General features: G+C 46.1%; 1 protein-coding gene and 2 non-coding genes across 4 annotated transcripts in view; 2 read left to right on the forward strand and 1 right to left on the reverse strand.

Moving 5' to 3' along the window:
* Positions 1–3,669: 3,669 nt before the first annotated feature.
* TRNAE-CUC (transfer RNA glutamic acid (anticodon CUC)) lies at positions 3,670–3,741 on the forward strand. Its single transcript has one exon. It is a non-coding gene; the product is annotated as a tRNA-Glu (tRNA).
* A 107-nt stretch (positions 3,742–3,848) lies between these two features.
* TRNAE-CUC (transfer RNA glutamic acid (anticodon CUC)) lies at positions 3,849–3,920 on the forward strand. The gene has a single exon. It is a non-coding gene; the product is annotated as a tRNA-Glu (tRNA).
* A 7,311-nt stretch (positions 3,921–11,231) lies between these two features.
* LOC149363948 (uncharacterized) overlaps positions 11,232–13,894 on the reverse strand; it is a 158,813-nt gene continuing 156,150 nt past the window's right edge. The window contains exon 10 of one of the 2 annotated variants that reach the window (XM_089570001.1): positions 11,232–13,325. The gene's annotated coding sequence lies outside the window, so the exon portion shown is untranslated. Of the gene's footprint in view, positions 13,332–13,894 lie in introns of both variants that reach the window. The other variant, XM_089570002.1, reaches the window with a different exon arrangement.

The following is a 13,894-nucleotide window of genomic DNA, read 5'->3' on the forward strand; positions in this document are numbered from 1 at the left end:
AAACTGCAATTAGCGTGCATCATGGAGCTGCATCAAGGGCCAAAACAACGACGAGGACTACTATCTTGCTGCGGGGGCGGGAAAGTCGAGTGCCGCGGTTTTCAACACCAGCGGCGTACCTCAGATTGTCGAGGTAAGCTCCGTGCGGTCCTTGTGTCCTAGTGTAAATATGGCAGCAAACTTTAAAAAATCCCTCCGTGTAGCAACATTGAATGTTCGGGGCTTGGCAAGTAGGCGAAGGCAGTGCCAGGTTAGTAGGCTACTTATCGAAAACGAGCTCGACATCGTTGCTGTCCAAGAAACGAAGGTCAGCAGCCAGGACCAAACGGACCGCATGGTGCAGCCCTTTAGAACTCATTTCAATGTTTGTATAGCTCATGCGGTTGGAACATCGGCGGGATGCGCGCTCTTTGTACGTAAGAGTATTGGGATTTTGGAGGAACAAGTCACTGTTTGCGAAAGTGGCCGTTTTGTTATCCTGGATTTTTCATTCTGTGATTTATTGTGGCGTGTTGTGTGTCTTTATGCGCCTAACAAAGAAACCGACCGCAGAATTTTTTTCGAAAACCTCGAGCAGCATTTGAAAACAGAGCGACATGTTATATTTATGGGAGACTTCAATTGTGTTTGTAGGCCAGAGGACCGAGCTAAAGTCCGTACTCTAAAGGATCAAAGTGTGCAGGTTCTGGATGAGCTCGTAGAGGAGTACGACTTAATAGATGTTGGCTGCATGTTATCACCCGGCAGTCAGGCACAGTTTACTCATTTCCAGGGTGAAAGCCATGCCAGGCTCGATCGCATATACATATCGGTGCATCTGGCGCCGCTCTGCGAAAACTACGAAGTCATTCCAGTATCCTTCTCCGACCACTGCATGGTTTCCTTCACCTTAGGATCAAAATTAAAGGAGGTGAGATTTAATTGGGATTTATGGAAATTTAATGCCAAACTTCTGGACAACAGCTTCGTATGCGAGGTAAATAATTTACTGAAGTCATTGCATGTGTCTGGAGCCGAAAGCTGGTTGGAAAGGTGGGAAGGTTTCAAAAATGACGTAAAAATGAAAGCTATTGAGAGAGCAAGCATACTAAGACGCGAAGAAAAACCGAAAGAAAAGGAATTGCACAGCCAGTTGAAACTATTGCTGAACATAGAATCTGCGCAGCCTGGTTTATGCATGAAACAGATAAAGGAAGTTAAAAGAAAGCTAGAGTAGGCCAATGAAGATAAGTACCGAGGGGCCGTTGTGCGGGCACGCACTGAGCGATTATGGATGGGTGAGGCGCCCACTAAGCGGTCACTGAGCGATGAAAAGAGCTATGCCTCGAAAAAAGAAATACAAAAACTAATGTACAGAAATGAAGGAACCACTGATCCAGAGAAGATAAAACGCGCCTTTTTTGAGCAATATCAAGCTTTGCTAGGACAGGAGCAAGTGAAGAAGGACGGCTTTGAACGTGACTATTTGCGATTAATGCCCAAATTAGATGAGAGTGAGAAGGAAAGACTTGAAGCTCCAATCAGTATAACAGAAATAGAGAAAGCAATTGACCAGTTAAATGCCGGGAAGTCCCCTGGGCCCGACGGCCTGTGTGCAGCTTTCTATAAAGCCTTTAAAGATGAACTAAGTCAGGTTCTGCATAGAGCAATCGAAGAAGCCTATGAAACAAAACGATTGCCACCATCTTTCAAAGCTGCGCACGTTGTATTGATTCCGAAGTATGAGGACTCAGCAAAGCTGCTTTTGGTGGGGTCTTATCGGCCGATAAGCCTCACCAATGTAGATTACAATATCCTTATGAAAGTTTTAGCGAGAAGGACACAGAACGTCATTAAAGACCTAGTGGGACCACACCAAACTTGTGGAATACAAGGACGAAGTATTACGACCAATATACATGTGGCGAGAAGTGTTTTGGAGTGTTGCGATACTTTTGATGGACGAGTTGCGATGATGCAGCTCGACCTAGCAAAAGCTTTTGATCGAGTGTGCCATGAAGTGCTTTTTAATCTCCTAGAATTTGTGAACATAGGAAGTGTTATTACAGAGGGAGTCAAAATGGCTTACTCTTATTGTGCAGTGCGAATTATTATAAATAGGAATCTCACCGAAAGAGTGCCAGTGAAATCGTCTGTGAGGCAGGGCTGTCCATTATCCCCGTTGCTTTTTGCTTTATACCTAGAGCCGTTATGCTTGAGCATGATACAGAACGAAAGGATACGCGGTTTCGCGCTGGAAGCAACGGAGGTAAAAATGCTTGCGTACGCAGATGATGTCGCTATTTTTTGTAGAGACAAAGAAAGCGTTCAAGAAGCTGTTAGAGTGGCGGCTGATTTCTGCGCTAAAACGGGGTGCCGTGTTAACTGGGAGAAATCATCTGGATTCTGGCACGGGGATTGGGATCAAAAGCCTGAAGTGTTTGCCAATGTGCGATGGACAGCGCTGCCCTCAAAGTACTTGGGTGTACCACTTGACCAATACAATGACACTGAGGAATACTGGAATAGGGAAATAGAGAATCTCAGAAGGAAAACGCAAGCATGGAACGGCCGGAACCTATCTATGTTCACACGAGCAACTGTTTGCAACCTTTTCTTGGTTGCAAAAGTGTGGTATGTCTTGCAGGTATTGTTCATGTCGCGCGTAACCATACAAAAAATACATCGAATCTTTGCTGTTTTCGTGCGGGGAAGCACATGGGAACGTACGATTCGGACAAATCTGTTTCTTTCGGTTCGAAAAGGGGGAGTGGGGCTTGTACATTTGTTTATCAGACAGATTGTGTCGCGTTTTATTTTTCTGCGAGACCAGAATGATCCATTTTTGTGTACTTTTGTGCAAGTGCGCCTGCGCAATGCTTTGCCTGAGTTTTTGGTGTCCTGTTCTGATAAAAGAACGACAGCCGTAAGAGGATTTTGGCGCGAAGTTGTCACGGCTTTTAACATGCTGAAAGTACGCTTTTCTTTAGATTATTTAAGTTCTGTGTCGAGAAAGAAACTGTGTAAAGATTTGTTGGATGTCATGCTGCCTGCACCAGTGTACCGACAGCTTGGTTGCGGAGGCCCAGGGCAAGATGTTCTGAAAAGGGTGAAACGTATGCCAGTAAATCCTAACGTGAAAAGTTTTTTCTTCAAACTACATACAAACACTCTGCCAGTTAAAACCTGGCTAGAACAAAAGGGCATTTTTGTGCCATGGACGGTTAACTGTATGCTCTGAAAAAAGCCTGAGACAGTCGAGCATGCGTTTATAGAATGTTGGGATCCGGTATTACATTGGGACATTCTACAAAGAACAATAAAGAAAGACCTGGCAATCACGCCGTATGGAATCCGGTTCTTAGCGGTAGAAGATGACCGAGGTGTTCCTTATGACCTCATCATGCTACTGGGCCTCCACAGCATATGGAAAACCAGGATGTCAGTGAGAAATGCCGATGTGAACATTCGACCTGTCAGAGAAAATTTCATTGAAAGTGTTGTGCGTGTGCGGGAATATTACCGAGCCCAATCGGAGCTACCCGAATGGCTTGGCGTGCTGGATGAACTTGCAGCCCTGAAGAAGTTTTAAACAACCACGTTGACCGTAGGCCGGTTCACGTGTCTTAGCGGTTTGTTCGTGTGTTTGGTTGTTATCTTTGTCAAAACAGGTAATAAAGAAAAAAAAAATCCGGCATGGTCTAGTGGCTAGGATACCTGGCTCTCACCCAGGAGGCCCGGGTTCGATTCCCGGTGTCGGAACAACTTTTTTGCACCTCGTGTTGGATTACCCTTTCAGTTCCGAAGTTTTGGCTTCTTTACAGCGCGAATCAACAACTGGGTGAAGAGCGATTAACGCTGCACCCATCTCCGGCATGGTCTAGTGGCTAGGATACCTGGCTCTCACCCAGGAGGCCCGGGTTCGATTACCGGTGTCGGAACAATTTCTTTTGCATACCGTGCGCAATTGGTTTGTGTTCTTTTCTTCTGCCCTGTATGTCTACCCTTCTTTCGCTCTATCCATACGTTTCATTGCACTGGCACTTGTATTTATCATTCTCCAATCGTTGGTGGCCTCTTCTGTGCTAGTTCGAAGGGCACAGTCATGACCCCGCTAACCTTTGAACAACAGACTGCTCATTGAGAACTACGTAGACAGGTTCTATGGGTAAGCGCCTGTACCAAAGTGCGTGGAAAGACTCCTGGGTCAGCATATTCAGTGTCACACGACCCAAAGGTGGTGCTTTCGTTGCACCTTAGTGCATCATCTTATAATCGGTTTTATGTGCTTCGTACGGTCACAAAAATATTCTTTCCCGCTTCGCTTTTCCTCGCTTAGACTCGCTAATGGCCCCCTGAGTGTGGTCAGTCTTCCTTGGCTCTAAGTATAGGAGACGTCGGCGTATGCCTTTTAGTTTTATTTATTTATTTATTTAGTTTTAAATGTTTGGGACCTTCTTGCGCCTATGCTGGAGTGGATACAAGGTAGAAAAAATGGCAATAGCGGATTGAACAAGGGGGAGCAAGTATATGCAGAAATAAACGCAAAATAACAATTTCATTATTGCAGAGGTATCATGTGGGAATGATGTTAGATCTAGGTGATCAACACGTTCAAAGAAAGTTTCGACTGTGTTACAGTTCAGCACAGTAGATGGCCGTTTAACGCAGTAGCAGATAGCTGAAGGGAACAAGAAATATTTGTGCATGTGGCTTAGGGGTTGGCGAAGTGTTTTAACATTGATAGTACTCGAGGAGTGGCGGAATGGTTCCTGAAGGTATGTTTCTTTTGTTATTTTGAAGTGTCCGCGATAAAATAGGCACGAAAACTTAAGCCTTGATGCTACTCTACGTTGAGCTAGGTTGTGTAGATCTGCTTCCTTTAATAGGTTAGATATGCTGAAATTCCTGGAATAGTCTGAGTATACAGAGCGTACTGCTAGGTTCTGAATTCGTTCTGATCTGCCTATTAAACATCTGAGAGCGAGGCGAAAACAATGTTGCGCAGTTGTGGAAACACATGCAAGAAGATGAGCCTGCTGCGGCTACGCCTCTTGTTTCAACGCAAACCTGAGAATGTGAATATCCTTAGCCGCGTAGCTGGACGCCATGCCAGCCTTTGAGGTTGTGGAAGCAAAACAGAACGAAACGTTAAGAACATGTGCAAGCAGTTCAGCTCGCTGATCTGTTAATCTGATCCGTCATCACGAGCAAGGTTGTTTACTCAGGGAAGGCTGCGTCGAGTCAGCCGTCTTAAAGCTGAACCGCTAATCTGATCCGCCACGAGGATGATTGTTTACTCTGGGCGACCATGAATATGAGGATGTTATTTGTAAAGCCACAAATGATAACAGCCTTTCTACCGTTACCGCTGCCAAAAAAAAGAAAAACAGGAAGATGAAGACGAAGTGAAGCTTGCAGTATTAAGAGGACAGGATAACAGCAGCAGGAACGTTGAGAGGAGCTTCGGAAAAGGAGTGCCATAGAACCATTTTTTCTTTTTCGTTTTTCTTCTTTGCGTGCAACTTCATTAAGAATCAAAGAAACACATTAAATTTTAACCACGTTCTCTTCGTCTCAGATGCTATCCCTAAATAAAGCAAAAAAAAAATGTTACCCTGAAAGCGTATCTTAGTCGGTGATAAGCCACCAGTGTTTTCTGTGCAGATTTGAAATACAAATAATTTTTTTTTGTTGGTTTGGCACCATGGTAGCAACGCCAGCCATGTGGTGGAGCCGTTTATCGTATCTGTCCGTGTTCTATACTGGCATACTGGCAACGTGACTGCTGTCGAGGGGCGGCAGTAGATCACCATGCAACGCCCTCTTCAATCATGCCGCTTTGGATGTCGGTCTCGGCAAAGAAGTCCGCGAGGGAACGCGATGCAAGGGTCTCGAGAACTGACCTGCTATATTCGTTCTGGTGGCTATGATTCCTTTGATTGGTATCAGTTTCTGTTCTTTACGTTTTTGTTGTAGCGGCGGCAGGCATCGCCAGCTCGATGCTTCCGTTCGCAAAACTATGCGGATAGAAAAATTTTGTCAGTGCAATTTATATTTTTTTTTTTGGAGGGGAAGGGTTCTGCCTTAACGAAAACCTTAATAGCAGAACTTACAGCCTATTTGCATATAGATAGCTAATGGGCAATTAGTATACTGCCAAGTGCGTCAGATAGAGGGCGCGGTGTATACTACTGATTCCCTGCGGCTGGGAACTAGCATGTGCAGCGCCTGCACCACTGCAGCGGTGTCCATTTGAAGCACTTGTACAACCTGCATCACCCTTGGCTCGAGCGGCGCGCCCCCCTTCATACAAATCTACACGTCGTCGCAGCTTTTGAGTAGCAACACTTGTGCATAAGCACAACCTTATAGATCTGGAGGCAAGGTGGGCACGGGCACATTGCCCGTCTACCCTGGACTGCTTTCTAATTTCAACTTTTATTGCTTTGCGTACGCCAGTTCAGCACTCTACAAAAGGGTGACGCAGACATCACAGCGACATCATAGGACAAGCAATGCACAAAACCTTTACTCTTATCGTATTGAAATATGTACAGCCTTTAGTTTAGTTTAGTTTATTGGTGTTTAACGTCCCAAAGCGACTAAGGCTATGAGAGACGCCGTAGTGGAGGGCTCCGGAAATTTCGACCACCTGGGGTTCTTTAACGTGCACTGACATCGCACAGTACACGGCCTCTAGTACACTGGACTTTTATAGCCCTGTGGACAGTATAGCAATGAGTACTGGCGGTGAGTTGTTGAAAAGCTGAGTTAAATAAACTATAAGACTACATATATGTAATTCCTCGTGTAAAACTGAGCAGATTCGCTTGCGACGTTCTGTTAACTGAAGACTGCAATAACTGCTGACGGCAAAGAAGTTAGCGGCGTTCTCGTTTCAAGAAGTACATGTTGCCCCGTCTTAGACTAATTCAAACCCACAAATGAACTAATAGAGAAAAAGTACGAGTACAGGGTGCTTTAGGCCAATGCATACTTATTAGAATTTAGGAACTTGTACGGCTGCAGTCAGTTCAGTGCACCTCGGTCTGAACGCAAATGCACATTCGAAAACGAGTCTCCCAGGCAGCGTTGCGTACCTGGGCGTCTCAAGATAGGAGCGTAAAAGGAACCACTTGAGTGTCAGAAAAGATACGGGCGTCCGGATTGTTTTTGTTTGCGCTGCGTCGAAGAAAGCATTTTCACGAGTGCGACATAGAGGAGCATATGCTATCCGCGCTGGAAGGTACGACTGCTTATCGGGAACGAGATAACTATTGCTCTTTCAGCTTAGAAGCCCACACAGCACTCAGACAGGAAGTGAAAGACACGCGTTTGGTTACTGCCACGATAGTTATAGGTTACTATAAACCTAGCGTATACATTACAAGTTCCAGAAAAAAACGAGAGAATAATGAGAAGGAGTGGAGCAAGGTTAATTATATTCAAGGGACTCTAGAAGTGTGTGGTGAGAGGCTAGTTGGTAAGACATTCTGAAGACAAAACTACGCAGGAGACAGGACACAGAAAAGATGCAGACAGGACGAGCAGACAGGACTACGCTCGTCCTGTCTGCATCTTTTCTGTCTCCTGTCTCCTGCGTAGTTTTATGTCTTCAGAATTCAAGGGACACCTTCGCCTTGGGTGCTTCCCTTCACAGCAGTGTACAAAGTGCCTTGAAGGGTTAAGTTTACGTACATTGCAGTATCGGTGTTTCAGCACCGAGCTGATCGATTCGGTCTAGCCCTAACAACTGCTAGCTGTCCTGGCTAGTTTAGTTGGAAGAGCGATTGCTCCGGACCATTTTTATTCAATTGAAAATTTTCTGAGAAAACTGTACAGCTTTGTAGCCATATCCTTGTACATACACGTCTGTGATTAGATTGATGTTCACGAGTAATTACTTCCTTCTTAAGAGATGCAAAATGGGGTATTGTGACTAACAAGGTGAGTACATAGTTTATAACGAAAGCTAGCGTCCGTCATGGATAGGAGGATCTGCAGCTCGCCATCGTCGCAACCGGCAGGACTGGGGTCGCAGCGTGATTCAAGTGGCCACGATCATACACCGGGAGCCCCAGCTTAAAGTAACCAAATCTGTTAAAAACACAGAATGTCCTAGTCGAGTGAGACAAATTGAATACCAGTAGAATTTTTTCGATATAGAAACTTGGTAAGTACAGACCAGTTATGTAACTTTTTAAATATTAGTGTCAGGAATAAACTGTCCACGCGGAAGCTTTACATCGCCTTGAGAAACAGCCAGCGGAAATGTTTGCATCAAGGTCCAATTTACGTAAAGCAGCTTTTCTTACCGGCCTTTAAAGGAAACTGTCAAAATAGAAAAGCTACCACGTGACAGCTGTGCTGCTTCAGCGTCCCAAGATGTGTCTCGGAGAACGAAATCCGCTTTTCTCCGAAGCGCTCACTCCGACAAGGCTTTGCGTAGGGAATGGGCGGGAGATATGCGCCAGCAGCTGTCACGTGGTAGCTTTCTTTTAAGGGCGGTAAATAAAGCTGCGGAGATGGTAGCTCGGTGCAGGAATTTCATCCAGATGTTTTTCAAGACAATAGACAACTTTTGAATTGATAATTTATTCCTGAAGCCAATATTTTAAAATGTTATCGAATTAGTCTTTACCTAAAACTTAACTTTGGAAAACGAAAGTCCTGGAGCGGACACTTATGCTCCGCCTTATGGGTATACGACGCGATAGCGATAATGGGTTACTGCCCATATATGCGGAATTAGCCATTGAGCTGCCACCTCCTGCGGTGGGCAGTTTGTTCACAATCATAAGGACAAGTTGTGATGACGTCATACGGTCACGTGACCTATGTGGCTCACCTACAACCTAGGGGAAGAGTGAACACGTGGGCCACCTTATCCCGACGTATTTTTCGCTAGCAACGCCAACGACGACGATGGATTTTCTAGAGAACGAAAGCCTTAACGTTGTCGCATTAAACATACTGCAGGTTAGGTCACGCGGTTCTTGTTGTTGTTGTTGTTGTTCACTTTCTAGAATGGCGTATACCCACACAGGGGGATCGGCCAAGAAGAGAGGTGCATAGAGGGTTTTGTGATGTTTTTTTTTGTTTTCTTTTCTTGGGAAAAATAAATACATAAATTAAGTAATGAATAGAAATAGCAGAATGCTGGTGAAGAGAAAAGTCAACAGAAGGCAGAAAGACTAAAAAGAAACAGGAAATGCATAACGCACGCAGGAGTGGACTCTGCAAGATCTTAACGGCCATTTGTTGGCTTCACTGACCCAGGACACTTCGTCTTGTTTGCAAGCTTGGTTACATTTAGCTGGGACACATAAAACAGAAGCGTAATAGACGACAACTTCTAAAGAGCCTCTAACTGTCATCAGGGCACCGTTATCTGTACTTACGATCATGATTTGGTCAGTTGACGAAAAGATGAGAGAGAAACGGTCAGCTAAAAAAGAAGGGCCTTTAATGGCTGCGTTCAGACGCTGTCAGTAAAAGCACCGGCGCGACTGCGTTGCCGGAAGTTTGAAAAAGAGAAAATTTATGTATGTCCTTTATAGCTGAAAAATTTGCACACCATGCAGTACAAGGGCCATAAAGAGGTTCGAGAGCCAGCTGCAGTCCTATTGCTTCATCAGTGCTTCAAACACCAGCCCGCTCTAGGAAAAGCGACGTCAAGAACAAGCATGGCGCGTGAAACATGCGCGGCAGACGCAACACAATGCCTTATTCGAGGAATGAGTCTTAAATTTTATGTCTGCAAAAAGGTTCTCTGGGAGCGCTGATACGTCAGCCCAATAATCCAGCCAATTTTACTAATGAATTCATTTGTGTAGCCCATTTTGTTTTCTTCATTCCAGTTTTGCAGTCTCCAATTTGGAGGCCCAATTGGGATGCAAAATTGGGCATTCCAATTGAGAGCTGACCTTCTAATTGGAGCTTCCAGTTGGAAAGCCCCATTGGAAGCTAATGATTTCTATCACTGACACCTGCAATCGCTCTGTACAAGCACAGAAGAACGAAAAAGCGAGGTTCTTAAATAAAGGATATTAGCAGCCTGATATGCTGAACTTTTTTCATCGTTTCCGCCATCTTTGCACTCACGGTTAAATGCAGTAACTTCCCTGAACAGACCAGCGCCACTGGCTTCAGGAGGAGGATCCAATGAATGGTGTATATAAGTCAGAAGAAAAGAACATTTTAGTGGACATATATTGAACGCTCTAGTTTTGAGTCACCCTTTAAGGCTTTTAGTGTTTCTATGGTTAGTGCCGCGCATGCTTGCCTGTGGTCCAGTTTAATGCTACCACTTCAGTTGCGGTCAAACAGATAATCAACAGTTCTTACCGTTTCCAATTGGTTCCTATTGTCTATCTTCAACCAAGTGGATCCAATTGGTTCCATGTACTGAACTGGAACCAGTTGGGAATTTCAAGGGAGCTTCCAATTGGTTCCAAACACACAATTAGGAATTGCCCAATTGAATCCGATGTTTTTCTCGTCTGGGAAGCCTGCCTTTAACATGGCGAGTTGACTTTTGCAAGCAGACATTAAGACCTTTGCCGCTAAGGTTTCGTCCACTGTTCTATGGTAGCCAGCCAATAAATATATCAGCAGGAGGCGGCCAATATCTTTAAGGACTTTTTCAGGCTGGGAAAGGATTTCTCCGACTTCTCTTTGGTTTGTTTGGACTTAGCTGGCCGTCTCAAGCCTCGACCGGGAAACTTCGGTTTACGTACACACCGGCAGCTGAAATTTATATTGGACGCTCTAATAACAAAGTACGAAGCGTAGACGATACGACGACAGAACAGACACAGCACCTCAGTACTCTGCTCCATGCGCTTTAGAAACAGAAGATAAAAAAAATTTGTTTTCGATGCCATTGTCTTCTAAGCATGCCTCATTTCGAAGTTCTGATTGAAGCGAAAAGTCGAGGCACTCGATCTTCGAGGAAAGCCTGTACGTAATTCAACAAGGTACGGTAGAATAGGCAGCATTATATAGCACAGCAGGTGCAGGAGGCTCTCGAGCAGGAAGTCATATTCAACAGAGCTCATCAATAACAGCCACAAAGGCCACTCCTCGCAGCGGGGGAGAACCTTTCAAGACGGCCTTCGCGCAAGGCTGCAGCCTCTATACCACCGCAAAGCACAGGGAATAATGAAAAGACAACAGCAAGCAACTTTAAAGACACAAAACGCAACTGCGAAGAACGAAGCGCTCGAAATGAGTGATGCGAACAAATGTACATTGTTCGAAATTGGAAAGAACTTTATTCAGATCTTTCTTTGCGAGAGAAAAGACGACGGAACATTGTTCGCTGGCGCAGAAGCTTCGCACGGAAGTAAGGAAACCATGCGAGAAAAAAACAACAACAAACGGCGCAACAAGAAGAAAAGAAAAAGAAAGCGTTCGGCATGAAGGAAATAAGTGCGCGAACGTTACCGTTTTTTTTTTTTTACAATGAAAGGGCGCTTGCTGGGCCTTCATTATACATTATGCAAAATAGTGTCTTCCTGGTAAACAAACTCTGCCGTGGAACCACTAGTAGCGGGAGAACTAAAAAAACAAAGCTAACAAAAGACATAGCGGAAGACAAGACAGAACAGAGAGAAAAGCAGCAGATACTCGGGACATTGCTTCAATTCTTCGTCAGAAGTTTCCGCGCTCCCGGCGGCGCTCCCAAACCCGGAAAATCTTCCACGCATGCTTAGCGTGCAAAATAAAATAAAAAGAATAGAAAGATGATTAAATCTCGAGTGCATTAGAGTTTGCAATAAGCAAACCCGCAACGACTGTAACAGATTAATAACATCAGCACAACGTAGCAGCATCGGCAGCCCCGGAAGAAGATTGAATTAGGGTCGATCGGGGAGCTCTTCCTTTTCATCATCCTCTTCCGCTCTTCGCTTGCTGATATCGGCGCCTTAATTCACCTCCCCGATCTCGAGCACGGTAGCGCGTCGCAGAGATACGCGACCACCCTGTATATTAATTCCGTAAGACAAAGAGTTCTGAGCGCCCGCGCTCAGCCTCCTTAAGAATGCGTACATGAGTGAAAGTGAATAAAAGAGAGGGAGGAAGAAAGAACGATGTGGCATCGGATTGAGTGGTTGAGTGACTCCCCGGCTACCCTGCGAGCATTGTCACAAGTTCGTACGCAATGAACAAGTAGTGCGCTGGCGAAACGGGGACCCTGAACCGCACTCGCTGGTTCTTATTGTTACTGTACTGCAGCATTGTTCGGTACTTTTTGCGTTAGGTGCGTTCGTCATGAGTTAAACATGCGAGTGTGTACAGACTACCGGCGGTCAAAGGGTTCCCAGAATCGGCTTAAAGGTGCAACTATCACATCAGGCATTGCGGTGGTGATCAGCAAGGGCCTTTCCAGGTGCACTGAACATAAATTAAGATCCAAGACAGTCCTTTCTCTTGGAAAATTGCCCTTAAGTAACGTCAGGTGGGTTCGTAGTTCCAAGAGAGCTGCGAAACATCAATGCATTCCTTGCGGTCTTCTCACGTTGCTGCTCAAACAAGGCACAATGCCCGACGTGCGACAGACGTAGACGCTTTGTCGACGTCACATTTCTAAGTGCTGGTAGCAGTAATGATGCCCTTATGACAAAGTTGATAAAAGATTCCAGTATATTCGCAACCCGCAAGCGAGAAACGCGGCAAAATATCTGCACGACGCACATTAAGCAGTAAGAACATGCTCTGCACTGAGAGGCTCTGATTGCCTGTGACGGACAGGCTATACAAACGGACAGTTCATGGCCTATGACGCACTATGAGACAATGTCGTTTTTTCTTTTTTAAGCCTACCTGAATGTCCGCTTCTTTAAGCCTGCCTCAACCCGGGGAATAGAAAGGAGAACACTCCTCGACACACTGATGACCCGGGATTCATCACAGCAAACACGCGTGACCTCCTGTAATAGCACGGGCCACACCTCAACGTTCAAAACAGTCCCAATTGACATTGAACCTCCCCTGGACGTCCTGGGGACGTTCAAGATGTCTTCAAGACGTCCAAGGGACGTTCAGTGCCCATTGGGGTTCCTCTCTAAAAGACTGCAGGCAGGCAGAATAAGGAAGCCACGCGTCAAATCGAGACCCAGCACGCAGTATCGTCGACCCTATACTCGACGATTGCATCACGGCACAGACATCTCCCGCAGCCGCCGTCTTCGTCGCGGCCTTGACGTCACGCCGCTGCGCCCGGAGTGAAGAAGGGGGTGCCTGTACAGACAGGCAGGATGGCAGGCAGGCAGGATCTCCCGCGGCGGCAGCGGCGGCAGCGGCGGCAGGCTTGACGTAAGGAGATCCCACGGCACTCGCTGGGTCTGCCGGCACGCGCCAGCACATGCGGAGAAACGTGACGCGCGGTAAGTTATGCGGCTCGGAAATGGCGGCGGCGGAGAAAGCGTCTCGCCGCGCCCGTACCACGGAGCGCGTGCAGCAGCGGCGACGCGTGTTCATACGCACGCATGCGTCCGCGGCGGGATGAGAGAGAGGGACACGCATGCAGAATGCGTATGCACGCGGCGTGAGCGAGCGCTGTGTAATACCGCGTACATCAGCAGCAGCCACGGCGTCGGCATTGCGGGTATTTCTTGCGTCCTCTGGGCGCCCGGAAATAGAACACGCGTATTTGTAGGTGGAGTCAATATGAAAGTGAACTCTTCACCAGCACGCAGTCACCGGTTGCTCCTCTCAAGTAGTAATGCGAAGAATCTTTTTGCCTTCTTTTTTCACTGACATGACGCGCACGAAGACTTTGATGTCCTTTGAAGTTAGATAGGTGGCGAAGAAAAAAAAATAAACTTGGTCCTCGAGCGAGAACTGTCTCCTTTCATGCTCCTTCTGCCTGTACAAGCCCTCCGGGCGCTCTGAATTCCAGCGTACT

This window comes from Amblyomma mixtum, chromosome 2 (assembly GCF_055824585.1).
Source record: "Amblyomma mixtum isolate Tamu chromosome 2, ASM5582458v1, whole genome shotgun sequence".
Lineage (NCBI taxonomy): Eukaryota > Metazoa > Arthropoda > Arachnida > Ixodida > Ixodidae > Amblyomma > Amblyomma mixtum.